Raw genomic sequence first — 12,540 nt, forward strand, 5'->3', positions numbered from 1 at the left:
CTTCTCTGTGTGTTAAAATATCCTCCAAGCCAATGGAGGAAAAAAGACGACTACATCCAAATGGAAAATAGAATGTGTGCTCCTGGCCTTGAGAAGAGGGAGGTTAGCAGTTTAGGAACTTGCCCTGGTTGTGCAGTACTACACTGGTCAGCTAGGGGAGGCAGCACTGTCTAGTGTGAGGAGGTGGATTGGGGGTGGGATAGACCAGAACAGGAGCCTTAACTTCTCCCCTATTTCAGTGATGTGTGTTCCATTCCAGGCATAGTGTGTTTTAACAGGTCTGGTTTGCATCAAGATAATGGAATCCCAGTGGAGACTTAAGTCATTCCTCCTTATCCAGGGGTATGAAGTAGTTCACCCATCCTACTGGGATGTCCCTTGGCAAATTCCATTAGATAGTACCTTTCCCAGGCATTATGAGGCTTGGTTTCTCAACAGCAGAGCAAATTGATCCATGGTGAGAGCCAGGGCAATGGCTGTCTCCTGAGACTTGCATAATTTTATGGTGTTAGGTATCTCAGCTGGGGTCCACAGTCTAGCATATAGGGCAACAGGGCCCATTGGTGAGAATTCAAATGTACTAAAGTCTGGGATAGTGCTTAAGTTCACCTGGCTAAGGTGGTTTGCCTGCTAGTTACTAAATCCGCTGCTTGAATATTCCGTTCATTTTCTACCAAAACTGCTAGTTGTAGATTGTAAGGGAAATGGAACCTCCATTCAATATAATGTTCTTTTGCCCAGACTTATATATCATAACCTTTGTTTTTATTACTCAATGAATTTATTACATTTGTAGTTGTACAATGATCATCACAATCCAGTTTTATAAGATTTCCATCCCACAACCCCAGCACATCCCCCCACCCCCCAAACTGTCTCCTTTGGAGACCGTAAGTTTTTCAAAGTCTGTGAATCAGCATCAGTTCTGCAGAGAAGTTCATTGTGTCCTTTTTTCCAGGTTACACATGTCAGTGAAAGCATTTGATGTTGCTGTCTCATTATATGGCTGACTTCTCTTAGCATGATAATTTCTGTGTCCATCCATGTTGCTAAAAATGCCAGTATTTCATTCTTTTCAATGGCTGAGTAATATTCCATTGTGTATATGTAACATATTTTTTTTTTTTTGTCTTTTTGCCATTTCTTGGGCCGCTCCTGAGGCATGTGGAGATTTCCAGGCTAGGGGTCGAATCAGAGCTGTAGCCACCAGCCTATGCCAGAGCCACAGCAACACTGGATCCGAGCCGCATCTGCGACCTACACCACAGCTCACGGCAACGCCGGACCATTAACCCACTGAGCAAGGGCAGGGATCGAACCCGCAACCTCATGGTCTAGTCGGATTCGTTAACCACTGTGCCACGACGGGAACTCCAAACATATCTTTTTGATCCACTCCTCTGTCAATGGACATTTAGGTTTTTTCCATGTCTTGGCTATTGTAAATAGAGCTGCAGTGAATATAGGAGTATATGTGTCTTTGTGAGTCATGGTTCTCTGGATAGATGCCCAGGAGTGGGATTGCTGGATCAAATGGTAGAAGTAAAACTATCACTATTTGCAGATGACAGGATATATATCATCACCTTTGAAATGTAATCATTCATCATCGTATATTTGATGAGGGTACCTACCTGTACATGGCACTTAGCTTCTCTAATCCCCTAATGATGGCAGTCTGGTTTGCACAGTGATGGGGTAGCTTAGATTAGGCTAGGCAGTGTCCGTGTAAACCAAGACATATTTGGAGGGAAGAGGCTGATATAATCAGTTTGTCAATTCCACACAAGCTGGGAACTCCAGTGAATGGTTTCAGACTCCTTTGGCAGTTGCCCTGGCCATTGTTTAGAACACACATCATGTGTTGTTGCTGCATTAATCAAGTCACTGTATTTCAGAGCAATCTGGTATTCTTGGCAGCATTCTAGCTACTCTTCTATGCATCCAATCTGCTATAACTACTGAAGCGTGGTTCACTGGTTGCTAGGGCTCATACCCAGGCTAGGGCATTGTCCTCCTGAATGCCAATGGGCAACAGCTATAGGAGCCAGAATGTGAAAAATAGTAGAGACTGCCTCAGGTTCTTGCAGGTGAACCCAAATATGTTGCCACATATCCTGAACCCACAAGGGCTTATTCGTGATCATCCATCCCTCAGCTACTCATTGTTCAAACCATTAACCCCTTTAGAACAGCCCAAACATCAGTGCAAAGAGTAATGGCCAGAGCTTATGAGTAATCATTTACCAGCCAAACCACACAGAGTTCAGCCCATTGGCTGCTGTAATTCTTTACTGCTCGAGAACAGATTTTTCTGAACGTAGGCAAATAATTATGCAGCCATGAAAATAAACAAAATTCACTAAAAATGTTTCTGAATTTTGGAGGGATCATGTAAGGATTAAAAGATGTTTCATCTTTGTTCACAAAGGTATACATTAGCAAATTGCTGGTAGTTTAAGAGAAAAGAATAAGATTATTTTAAGTCTGGAAAAACAATGTAAAATAACCAACAATGTTTCAAGTAAAAAGTCATAGAAATTATAGTCATCCTCATCATATTTTCCATTAAAGTTCTGTAAATTCTTTGCATTTTTGTTAAAGTATAGTTGATTTAAATGTTATGCCAATTTTTGCACAGAAAGTTAGCTATATATATGGTGAGAGTGGGCATACACACATATATTCTTTTTTTCATATTCATGTTCTATCACAAGAGATTGGATATAGTTCCTATGCTGTATAGTAGGACCTCATTGCTTATCCATTCTAAATGTAATGGGGGTTGGGGGGATGTGCCTGGGCTGTGGGATGGAAATCCTGTGAAGTCAGATTGTTACAATCATTATACAACTATAGATGTGATAAATTCATTTGAGTAATAAAAAAATGGAAAAAAAATAAATGTAATAGTTTGCATCTATTAACCCCAAATTCCCAGTCCATCCCACGCCCTCCTCCTGCCTTTTGGCAACCACAAGTCTGTTCTCTATGTCTGTGAGTCTGTTTCTGTTCTGTAGATAGGTCATTTATGCCATATTTTAGATTCCCCATATGAGTTAAATCATATGATATTTGTCTTTATCTTTTTAACTTACTTCGCTTAGTATGACAATCTCTAGTTGCATCCATGTTGCTGTAAGTGGCATTATTTTGTTCTTTTTATGGCCGAGCAGTATTCCATTATGTATATATACCACATCTTAATTCATTCATCTGTAATGGACATTTAGATTATTTCCGTATCTCGACTAATGTACAGAGTGGTGCAGTAAACACAGGTGTGCTTGTATCTTTTTGAGTTATAGCATTGTCTGGATACATGCCCAAGAGTAGGATTGCTAGATCATATGGTGGTTCTATATTTATTTTTCTGAGGAACCTCCATATTGTTTTCTGTAGTGGTTGTGCCAATTTACATGCCCAACAACAGTGTCCAAACCCTGTCCGTCATTTGGTATTTGTAGAATTGTTAATGATGGCCATTCTGACTGGTATGAGGTGGTGCCACATTGTAGTTTTGATTTTCATTTCTCTAATACTTAGCGGTGTTGAGTAGTTTTTCATGAGCCTGTTATCCATTGTATTTCTTCTTTGGAGAAATGTCTCTTTAAGTCTTCTGTCAATATTTCAATTGGGTTTTTTTGTTGTCATTTAGTTTTATGAGTTGCTTGTATATTTTTGACTAAATATTTTCCAGTTTCATTGTTTGCAATTATTTTTTTTCCTATTCTGTGGGTTGTCTTTTCATTTTACTTATGGTTTTCTTTGCTGAGACAGAGCTTTTGAGTTTGATGTCCCATTTGTTTGTTTTTATTTCTATTGCCTAGGGAGACTGACATAAAAATATTGCTGTGGTTCATATTAGAGAATGTTTTGCCTATGCTTTCTTCTAGGAATTTTATGGTATAATGTCTTATTTTTAGGTCTTTAAGACATTTTGAAATTATTTTTGCGCATGGTGTGAGGGTATATTCTAGTTTCATTGATTTTCATGCAGTTGTCCAATTTTCCCATCACTACTTGCTGAAGAGACTCTTTTTGCAATTTTATTGGACAAAGATAAACCTCTGTGGTCAGGTTTATTCCTAGGCATTCTTTGAGGGCGCAATTTTAAAAGGTGTTATTTTTGTATCTCTTTTCTAATATTTAAATGTTAGTAAACAGAAATGCAACCAATATCTGCATGTTAATCTTGTATCCTGCTATTTTGCTGAATTCATTGATCACAGCCCACCCTAGTCCTCTTCCCAGAACTTACCTCTGTAGCATGAGTCTCAGCACCCAGCTCCTGCCCAAGTGTCTCAGACTGTGGTGCCCTAGGTAGTGATACCAGTGGTCTGTGCAGCTCTCTCTATGCTTTGCCATCCTTTGATCAGCGGCTGCTCTTTTCTTAGAGGTTATGAAGCTACCCCTTCATCCCAGCTGATTTACCAGTTGGTTAGATGGCCTCCCAGGATGCACATTCCTTTCTTCTCAGTCCCCTCTCAGGTACGCTGGTTCTGTCCTTAAGTTTTTTTCTCTTCTCTCTCTGTCTTTTTTCCTTTTGTTCTACCCAGTTATATGGAGGGTTTCATGCCCTTTTTGAATGTCTGAGGTATTCCGCCCATGTTCAGTAAAAATGATCAGAGAAAAACCATTATATATGTAGTTGGTGAGGTTTTTTTTTTTTTTTTTTTTTTTGGTCTTTTTTTTTTTGCTATTTCTTTGGGCCGCTCCCGCAGCATATGGAGGTTCCCAGGCTAGGGGTCTAATCGGAGCTGTAGCCGCCAGCCTACGCCAGAGCCACAGCAACGCGGGATCCGAGCCGCGTCTGCAACCTACACCACAGCCCACGGCAACGCCGGATCGTCAACCCACTGAGCAAGGGCAGGGACCGAACCCGCAACCTCATGGTTCCTAGTCGGATTCGTCAACCTCTGCGCCACGACGGGAACTCCGGTGAGGTTTTTTTAATGTGTTTGTGGGAGAAGTTGTGTACCACATTGTACTCTTCCAACATCTTGGACCCACCTCACAATATTCTTTTTCTCCTTAGTTCCTTCCCAGGGGCCTAAGTCCTGACCCATGCATTTCTTCTTGTCCTACCTGATTATTTGGTTATCTCTTGCAGCCTTTGTTGTATAAGAGTTCTTTGGCCAGTTTCCACTGTTTTCTGTGAGAACTGTTCCACATTTAGATGTATTTTTTAATGTTTTTTTGGTGGGGGAGGTGAGCTCCATATCATTTTACTCTGCCATCTTTTCACCCTAGTATGAGTACACTATTGATATTAGGGTTAATTTTTCTTTAAGACAATTAAATACAGCACTGTTAAAAATTAATTTTGTGGAGTTCCTGTCGTGGCACAGTGGTTAACGAATCTGACTGGGAACCATGAGGTTGCAGGTTCGATCCCTGCCCTTGCTAAGTGGGTTAAGGATCCAGCGTTGCCGTGAGCTGTGGTATAGTTTGCAGACGCGGCTCGGATCCCGTGTTGCTGTGGCTCTGGCATAGGCTGGCAGCTACAGCTCCGATTAGACCCCTAGCCTGGGAAACTCCATATGCCACGGAAGCGGCCCAAGAAATGGCAAAGAGACAAAATAAATAAATAAATAAAATAAAAATTAATTTTGAAAATATCATCTGAAGGTATAAATATATATATATACACACATTCATGTATTTCATTTATAGATACCACAAATATATAGACACAGAGAACCTATAGCATTCATTCCAATGTTTTAACCATGAATTGTGTACTAACTAGCCATTATTTATAAACTAACTAGTTTATAAATAATGGCTGAATCCAAATTGTTTACAAATTAAGGTGATATGCTTACATGGTTGAAGTTTTTCATTAGTATATGCAGAAAGTATTTTTATATTTGTATAAGCTTTTGAGGAGTAATCTTATGGATGCTATGGACTAGATTTGGGTCAAGGAAGCTTCTATAGGAACCTGCATTTTAAAAAACCTCTCTCTTTCTCTCTCTCATTTTAAAAATAGTCTCAAGCAATCAGAGGCAGTGTTTTATATATCTCCTAGGGGGTATACATTTCAAAATCACAGTAAGATTTATATTTTCAAAGAAAAGAGAAAGAATATAAGATTTTTCCTAGGAGTTTTTGGGTATGTTTGTTACCAGAAGTCTAGAATGATTTCTGTTTAAAATTTTCTTTTGTATCAATTGTTGGATACCTTGGGGTGCTTCATCTGTTTCATTGTCAATCACTCCAGCATCCTCCCCTTACTCATCTTACTTTCCCAGGAGTCCACCTCTTAGTATCTCAGTCAGGTTTGGCTGAAAGAGCTCAGACTTTAATCTGTGGTGATTTGTGTTCTGCTAGCTTTGCATAGTACACCCAGGTCTCCAAATTATTATCCTACTCTCCTACCTTGTCTGCTAGCCCCTATGTTATCAAAGCAATGGATACCAGCACATCCTTCTCTAATTTCAACTCTTCTTTCAACTTTTTAACTCAAGTTTCAGCCTCTAGGTAGGCATGAGCCTCCAGCAGACCTGGAGACCCATCCACTATACAGCCATTGGTCTCCTTTCTTTGCCATAGCACACTGTGCATATTTCTCCTGCAAGTTCATCAGACTAGCCTGCATTTTGGTGGTATCCCCATAATCATTCAGTGGTCCACAAGTATCTAACATATGGCGTACCTCTCTCCACATAGATGGTCAGTCAGGGTTTCCCACACAAATGTCTCTTTGAGACTCATTTTTTTTCCCTTCTACTTTATATCTTACTAGTTGTTGGTTCACAAACTCCTGAGTTCCCTTGGCAAAATCTGAAACTGGCTCCCCCACACACGAAGGGCAAGGAGATAAGAAAGAGACCACTCCAGATTGGTATATGTCAGTTTTAAAAAACTAGGGAACTTCAATGCAATGCTTATTTTGTATCACCAAAAGGCAAACAGATCTCTATACCTACCTACCAGAATCTTTGAAGGTATCGAGACCTCAGCTGTGTTTAATCATGTATACTGTCCAGATGCTCTCAACAACACATGCTCTCTCAAGGCTACATCCTTAAAAATGAATTTCAGTGTGGGAATGGTGGGCAGAAGATACATTCCAATGACAGTGGGGGAGGGGGAATGAGGAGCTTCTAATTTCCAGGTCCAGCTTATGGGTCAACTGGCAACCATGTCCTTCCTCTTAATGTCCCCTTCCAACAATGTTGTTAATAATGATGCAGAGACAGAAAAATTATGAAGCTAGGAAGAGGGGCAATTGTCAGAATAATTTATAGATGAGGAAATTTGAGTCATGAAATGGAGAGAAATTTGCCCCAGTTTTCACTGCTAGTAAGGAGAGACCTGAAATAAAATCTCATGATGTCTCACTCCAGAGATTCTCCTCTTCAGTTCCACTCTATGCTGCCTCTCCCTGAGGAAGACAAAGCTGGGAGTGTGCCCCGAAACACATTCTAGCAGCCTAAAGGTAAGGGAGTTCCTAACAGACATGCCCTACCATATGCTCTCGTATAAACCTCAGCAAGGAGAAAATTCCTATGTGGATTTTTTAAAAACGTGCTCATGCAGATCACAGAAAAAAGTTTTTTTTTATGTTTTTTTTTTTTTTTGTGTGGGACATTATAGGCATTATCCGCAAAAGTTTTTTTTTGTTTGTTTGTTTTTTGTGGGACATTATAGGGTGTAAAAGAAATAAGCAACAACAGCAGAAGAGCTAGCCACAGGCCTCACCAAGGGCATAAAGAAAAAACCCTCATTAATCACAATAATATAGAATGAGCAGACCAAAAAGTTTAAGTTTCTCTCTGTCTTCCTGTCCAGGCCAAAGTAGAAATAATTCATGAAGTTCAACAAAAATCCAAAAACAGAGATGCAAAGTCCAAAAACAGTGAAGCAAAGAGTTAACAATATCACTAGGTCACTTTAATCAGACAGAAACACATGAACAAACTATGTTCTGATCATATGTAAGTAAATCTATTGAACATAAACAATTTTTCACTTTCACCTGAGTGATCAAGAAGAAGCAGATATTTCAGGATCCTACCTCTGTGGAGATTCCATCCCAGCTGGCAGCACCTTGAGAGTCTTACGTGATTCCACAGATGCATGCGTGGAATCTCAGGCCTTACTGGTGATGTGGATCTATAGGATGAGACCTGTGTTGTGCTAGATTTCACGACCTGCAGGATTATGTTTCTTTGCACCAGGATGTTTGCCTACCTTATCAGCGTGCAGAAGTCAGGTCTTCAGCTTTTCCCTTGCAGACTATGTTCAAGCACTGTCCAGCCAGAAACAGCTCCCCAAGTCCTGGACAACCAATGCAGCCTTGAACTAGGGAATACAGTGTCTGCCTTCCTAAAAAGTCTAAGACTTCTGGAAGTTACAATCTATTCTGGACACAGTTTACACTTGATAAGCTTAAACACATTCTAGTGATTATATTAAAACTAATGAAGGTTCCATCCTCATAGCTTTTGTCATAATCCCAATTATAACCCCTCTTGTCATCTAGTCTCTTCAATACAACCATCCTATTATACACCAGTTTTAGTTTTCCTTTTTTCCCTGTACTCATTCCTTTAATGAAATTTCCACTATGCTATCAGATACCCCAACTCTATGATTAACCCCTTTACTCTTCAATCCCTATTAACTATTTCTCTCTGTTGGCATAACTGAAGTCCATCTCATTCTTGAGGATGCCACCTTCTCTCTATTCTCCTCAGGTGGACATGGTTAATTCTCTCACGAACACACACCTTAAGACCCAGATGATAATGACAGCTAATCTTTAATGGATATACAATGTAATGCGTTTATGTAAATTTTCTCTTGCCATGTAATACTGTAAGTATAATAATTGGCAATTTTGAGATGAGAAAATGGAAGCACAGACATCAACCAAATTTGCAAAAACCACACAATTGGCATGGAACCAAAAATCTCAGTGTCTGAGACCAATCCTGGTGTGCAGCCAGAATCTTATCAGTATGTTCTTACCTTTTTTACAGACTATGTTGGAGTATGCATTAGATTAAAGATGGCCCTGAAAACTCGGTGCAAAGTGAATTAGCCAGGGGATTCCTTAGAATGATGTCTCTCTCTGATATACATAACAAATATGAAAATAAATTTTAATGAGTTTATCAAATATATGAATATATTTATATAAGTATAAATTTTATATAAATTTAATATAAATATGTTTTCTATATCTATATATAGGTATAGATAGATAGATACCTAAAACTTAAAAACATCACACTGGGAAAGCATCCCTTTCCAAAAGAGGGATTAGGGTGTTCCTAGGCTGGTTCTCACCTCTCCCTTTTCTCTACTTTCATGACAGGCCAAACCCTACTTTGACTCACACACTTTTTGTTAGATATATAATACACTTTTTTCATATCATATTTAAGGTTTGACATGACTACCTCTAGAATATATCTCTAATCACATTAAATTTTTTCACTGCCATGGTTATCAGTCTGGCCCAACTCTTCATCATTCCTTTTCTAGATTATCATAATTTCTTCTTTTATTTTACTCCTGTCTCTATCCAATCCATTCTCCTGGCTTCCATACATACATTCTGAAATGGGGTGCTACAAATCCTTCTTTGGAGTTCAGTCAACCTAGAGACAAAATTCAAAGTTTAAATGCTTATGTCAGGGCCCTATGTGATCTAGCCACTGTCTACATTTGCCTCAGCTTTTACAACTCTCATCATGGCTTACTAGCCTTTAGACACATTGATCTTCCAAATTCTCTAATGAACTAATTTTGCTTTCAAAAAAAGACTCTTTGGGGTGTGCCAGCGACAATACTGGTGTGTGTTGCAGAAAATGGAATAACTTCCTGGTAAAATTTTCTCCCTCTGTTATATGCTTTCTATAGCTTTTCTTCAAACACTTATCAGAGTGTAAATCTACATATTTAGTGAGTATTATTGTGACTCTTATTGAGTAGTAAGTTTCTTGAATATTAAGACTGTATATTTTGCTTCCCATTGAATCACAGCTACCTAAATAGGACCTTGTTTGTTAGTTACTCAACCCAGTTTCTGTGAATGATGCATTGTCCCTGTAAGATTCCTTTCTTTATCTCTCCTCTGATCTGTTATGTTTTAAATTCGTAATTAACTCTTGGAGGTTAGTGCTATCTCTGTCTTATCTAAATTCTTATGAGCTACTTCACAGACTTTCCAAACACTGAAAAAATATACAAAATAAGCAATCTACCATTGGGACAGACTGTAAGCTTTGTACCAATTTCAGTTTTCTTTTTTTCCTATACTCACTTCCTTATTGAAATTTCCACTGTGCTCTCAGATACCTCATCTTGGGATCACCGTCTTAACTTTATGATCTAAAACTAGAAGTTAACTCTGATGTTCATCTTGTATATTCAGTACCTGTGACCTGTATCCTGTTGTCTCATTACCTCACCCTTTGCAAACATAATAAATTGTAGTTATTCAACACCTATTCTGCAAAAAATAGTCCCCTGGACACATGTGAGTGATGCTCAGAGGAAATTATGCACAGAAAATTTTTGCAAGAGAGAGAGGTGTCAAATCCTGGGACTCATAGGAATCCTTAGGATGGATCACCAGGTGAGAGTTCTTGCTGTCATGCAGGAAAGAAGTCTAGAGTGAGCCAGAGTAAAAGAAGAGCAAGAACTTGCTCTTCTTTTACTCTGGCTCACTGTAGACATTCCAGAGGTAGATGCGGACTGTCTCAGAAAGTAAGAGCAGCCCCAGGGCCTGGGGTAATAGGTTTTTATAAACTGAGTAATGTCAATAATTTTATAGGCTGAGTGGAAGGAATATTTCTATTTCAAGGAAGGGAAGGGATTTCCCAGGAATTAGGCCACTGCCCCCTTTTTGGCTTTTTATGGTCCTCCTGAGAATTGTTATTATGTAAGAAGGAGTGGTTTTTAGTATTACAATGAATGTATAATGAGCTAAAGGCCAATGGCTGGGTTATTCTCAAGGCCACCTTGGTTTTATCTCATTCCAGCCAATCCTTGTGGCATCCCAACTGCTCTGCTTCTTCATTTTCTAGCATTTGTGTCCTGCTCCTTTCCCACCTGCCGTAAAATTACAGTTACAAAATAGCATGGTTTTTTATTTGTTTGCATATTGTGTTTACAGTAGTGATAAATCTTAACTTTAGGACAAGTTGACAAACATTTTTTCTGACTTTTTCAATATACCTAGATTATTTAAAAATGTGCTTTATCATTCTTTCATAAAGTAAGTCCTTTGGAGAAAACCCCTTCTGGAGAACTCTGAAGCAGTTGGCAAAACTGCCTCCCTTATTCTAAAAAACAGCTTTCTGATCTGAGTTCCAAGCTTTTCTAAAAATGAACTGTCACAGGCATCTACCAAGAGGCTGCCTTTAGTTTTCGTGATTAGGTCACTTTCCTGGAGTAGCTGATTGCTACAGAATTCCTGCAGTTGTTTTAAGTAAGTCCTCATTTCAGAATTCATGCATTCAGCCATTTCAAGATACATTGCTTCAAGATTAAATCTTAAAATTTTCAAGATTTGACTTTGCCTTATAGATTGGTATTCAGCTCTAAATAAGATAGGCTGTGTGAAACTACATAATGCCTAACATAGTATACATTAAGAGCTAAAGAAATGTCCATTAAAGAGTTGAAAAGAAAAGGAAAACTCTTTTCTGTGTTTTAAAAAAAAAAAGATTGTGAGGAACCAGTGAACGTGAAATAGAATGCTTGGTATTTCTTTGAGTGCAGATACGAATAAAATATCTTGCCTTATGTAGAGTTGATCTTCAAAACTTGTCACATTGCTCCTCTTAGAATTAATTATGCATAATTAAAATAAAGTAAATGAAGAGGAGATAATAGCTTTTTTGGATTATGTTTGAAACCACAAATTATTTATTTATTTAATATGGATTTTTTTCATACTTCATGTACTTTACAAAAGCTTTGGTGGAGATGACCTGAGTCTTATTTTCCATGCCTGGAAAGGAATCTTTTAGCTTTGGTTCTGTAGGTTGACAGAATTGCTATATTTCATAAATTCCTTACTTATAACTTTTACCACAACAACGTAGGACTCTGTTCACATAGGTTCTGAGATAGAGGATCTGCAGCTAGACTGTCTGGTTGTGCTCCAGTCAGAAAGTCCGACCCACATCAACTGAAACTACTGTCTGACAATGTTAGTCAGAATTTTTTACTTTTGTGTTTAGCCAATTAGTATAAAATTAATGTGAAGGAGATTTTGCAGTGGTTCTTTGGAATTTCCTCACCAAATGAGGGCATTTCCAGCTGAAGTACATAAATCTAACGCATATTCCAGTATAAAATCTTGTCTCTGAATAAGGGCAGAGTGAATTTGTGCATGATTTTTCTCTCAACGTGGAATTCTGTCTTCATTTTAATCAAAGATGCTGCTCCATGAGCACTAGTAGATATTTCATGAAGCATTATTTTCCTAGAGGCATTATTTAAAATCTGTTTCTCATCTATATTTTTCTTTGAAAAAAAATGACAAAAAAAAAGTTCTTTATTTTATTACCA

General features: G+C 38.5%; 2 long non-coding RNA genes across 9 annotated transcripts in view; one reads left to right on the forward strand and one right to left on the reverse strand.

The window, feature by feature from the left end:
• LOC110262073 (uncharacterized) overlaps nt 1-8,192 on the reverse strand; it is a 453,546-nt gene extending 445,354 nt beyond the window's left edge. For 4 of the 6 annotated variants that reach the window (XR_014812297.1, XR_014812298.1, XR_014812299.1 and 1 more), the window contains exon 1: nt 7,988-8,147. This is a non-coding gene — a long non-coding RNA (uncharacterized LOC110262073). Of the gene's footprint in view, nt 1-7,987 lie in introns of all 6 variants that reach the window. The other 2 variants (XR_014812295.1, XR_014812296.1) reach the window with 2 other exon arrangements.
• LOC106504613 (uncharacterized) overlaps nt 1-12,540 on the forward strand; it is a 96,993-nt gene that overhangs the window by 29,886 nt on the left and 54,567 nt on the right. The window lies entirely within an intron of this gene.

Source organism: Sus scrofa, chromosome 8, assembly GCF_054392235.1.
Source record: "Sus scrofa isolate SSC_HxYL_T2T_F1_AM1 chromosome 8, Sscrofa_HxYL_maternal_Yorkshire_Landrace_v2.0, whole genome shotgun sequence".
NCBI lineage: Eukaryota > Metazoa > Chordata > Mammalia > Artiodactyla > Suidae > Sus > Sus scrofa.